Raw genomic sequence first — 3,070 nt, forward strand, 5'->3', positions numbered from 1 at the left:
TTTCCTGTCAGGTATTTTTTGCTGTTTTTATCTTCTCAGAGAAATGTTAGCAGGCTAACATTAGCACTGTTCGCTACAAATCCATCACACCAGGACATCACACCCTCACCAGAACCCTGGAATATCTTCATCTTTGTTTTCCACACAGATCAAAACCCAAACAGTGAAAGAGGTCCAACCGGGCCAGTTAAGGTACAAGAGAATGAGACTTTCCAGCACCTTCAGTACTTTCTCCATTATAGCTGTGGAGTTAGGAAGCTGAGACAGAGGCATTTCATGCAAGTAAAAGGTTGAAATTTATTTTACGTCCTCAGATAGGCAGATAGAGCTCTGACTGAGGCAACCTCAGTACATACATTTATACCTTACAAAATCCCAACACACACACTCTCCCCCCAGGCGAACCAACCCACCTGCATAAAGAGGTTTATCACAATTTAACATTTGGAGGAAAAACAACTTGAGTTCATCAAGGACATTCCCTGTTAGGTTAATATATCTTTCACTGGCCAGATGGATCAGACCAACAGTCCTCCCCTTCATGCCATAAAGGAGGCTGTGTAACTCTTTCTTATCTCTAACAACCTTCGTTTGGAGCCTGTGAAGCTAAGAACAGACATACCTCAACATTTTTTACTCCACACAACCAACAAGTGGTTCTCAGGGAGGTTCAAATCAGGGGACATTTATCTGTCTTGCCTTTAGCCTTCAGACATGGAGCTTCATCCTTGACCTGCTGGTACAGTAGTAGCCATTCAAAATTTCCCCACTTTCCTTGGCTGGTCCTTGGCTGCCCCCTTGGTTGGTTCTGGGCTGGTCCTTGGCTGGTCCCCTACAATTCCTTTTTATCAATCTTTGTACTAAAATATTCTTTCTGACATGATTTTTGGACATTAAGATCTAAAGAGAAGCGTCATCTCCTGGTCAGACTCTGTAATTCAGTGATTGGGAAGGGCCATTTAGAATGGCTGATACTGTAGCAATGTTCCTTGACAGTCCTTGAAGGAATGGACTGGAACAGGATGTTTTCTTATCTGGACTCAAGAAAGCGTTTCTTCTTCAGATGTCCCAAACAGTCAGAAGAAAGATTCATCAGAGAAGAGCTTTGGTCCAGTCCTCTGCTGTCCATCCTTTAGTCTTGATTGGACAGAAGTCTGGTCGAGAAGTCTCCTCACCTGCTGCTAACGCTAAAGCCAGGCGTACTCTGTGCGATATTTTCAATCATTGCACACAGCTACAACTCAAACTGTTCGATGAAACCACAGGGTTTAAAAGTTCATAACTCACCATGTATGTTCTCACACTGTAAGGCCCGACGCTCAGAGGCGATCTACCTGCTCACATTGCATATCTAAAAACCATGCATCGAACTCAGCGCCAAGAGATGGAGCTGGTCGGAAGAAAAACTCCCTTGTTTGCGCATGCTCGGTCTGCAAGGTTCTTATAAATGGGCTTGTAGCTCTGCTTGAACAGCAGAGTTTACCCATCAACACCTCAGGAGGACTGACTGAATTTGAAACCTTACGATTCCTGATCAGTAGGTGGTCTTTAGAGCCCCCTTAATAATACACAACATAGGACGCACCATGAAGCTGAAACTCGACCAAATCGAACGACTGGAAAATCGGTCTGAAAAGGGCAAAAAAATCGTACAGTGCATGCCCGGCTTTAGGAGGCTCTGGACTGGTGGAAGCTTGATCTCAAAGAGACATCTGGGAGTTTGTTGGATCCTGTTTCAGTCACCTTCCCGATAGAACGTGTGGTGCTGCACCTGCAGAACAACCAGGTACGGTTCTGATTCTTCTGCAAGGTTCTGAAGGTTTTGTTTGTTGGAGAATCCAACATGGGCATGTATGGCTTCCTGGGCTGCAGGCAGCAGAGCAGAGATCAATAAAACGTTTGATTTAGAAGTGGAAAGTGTTAATGCTCTTACTGAGCTGTGAACTTTTTTACGAGCCGCTAACTCGAAGCCTCTGTCTGCTGTGAAGTTGTTAGCTTCTCTGGGCTCCTTTCAGAAGCACTTCCTCTTTCAGTCCTGTGCTTTGTGCATCCTTCACACCCCGGGCCGTTAGATGCATTAAGTGGTGCATCAGTCATCCTGAGCCCTTCGCTCAATGAGGTCGGCCGCCTTGGCCTTCTAAAATGGAAGCTCTTTCCCTGCAGGGGGATCCACTTGCCATGTCCGGTTAAATCATCTCTCTGATTCTTCCTCATCACTGAGCTGCTTATGAAGTCTGCTCTCTGAGCAGACTTCTGCTTCCAGTCCGGGTTCTAGGCCTAACCTGAAAATCTGCATGAATGATTGAAAGATGATGGCTGGATTTCGAGGGAACTGGTGAAAATGGGGAGAAAAGGACAGGAGGGATTCTTATCGGAGTCGGAAGCAACATCTGGAGATGCTGGTGAAGATTCTTTGATGTCCAGGTCATAGTCATTTCAAAAAAGTTAAATAAAAAAAAAAAAATCCACTTGACTTTGATTTTAAGTTTGAAGATATTTTCTCTTTTTGAATTGAGAAAACTAAAGTCCAATGTTTTTTGTTTTTTTCCTTTTTGGAAAATATAGAGATGTTTCAGCACCATGGAGTTTGGAATATCTGGTTTTAGATTTCTATCCAATCTTGATCCTCTGCAGAGCATCAGGATCCTGGGATGTGAACAGGTCTGGATGTTTGGGTTCTACTCAAACCGTAGATCAGCTCTGAGCTTGTTAATGAATGAACCCCTCAGAGACTCGACATAATGTCGGTATAACTTGCAGGTACAGGTGTAAAAAAGCCTGTTATAAACAACCAATAGTGGGGTCAAATTTGAGATATTCTTGTTGCTTGTCTGCAGCAATCAGCTTCATCCAGCAGAGGGCAGCAAAGATTAAACTAGCATATCCAAATAGCCCATCCAAGGTTTCATCTTCCACTGTTTAATACCACAGTGAAGTAAACATGAAACTTTTGTTTTCCTTTTTTTTCTCATGTCTGATTTGGTGCTGAAGCCGTTGCTCATGGTTCCAGGGTAGCTTTGCTCCAGAAAGTAGAAGGCCTGAACGTTCATGGACTTCACTGAAAGATTAC

This window comes from Cyprinodon tularosa, unplaced genomic scaffold, assembly GCF_016077235.1.
Source record: "Cyprinodon tularosa strain WSP-4 unplaced genomic scaffold, ASM1607723v1 ctg951, whole genome shotgun sequence".
Classification (NCBI taxonomy): domain Eukaryota; kingdom Metazoa; phylum Chordata; class Actinopteri; order Cyprinodontiformes; family Cyprinodontidae; genus Cyprinodon; species Cyprinodon tularosa.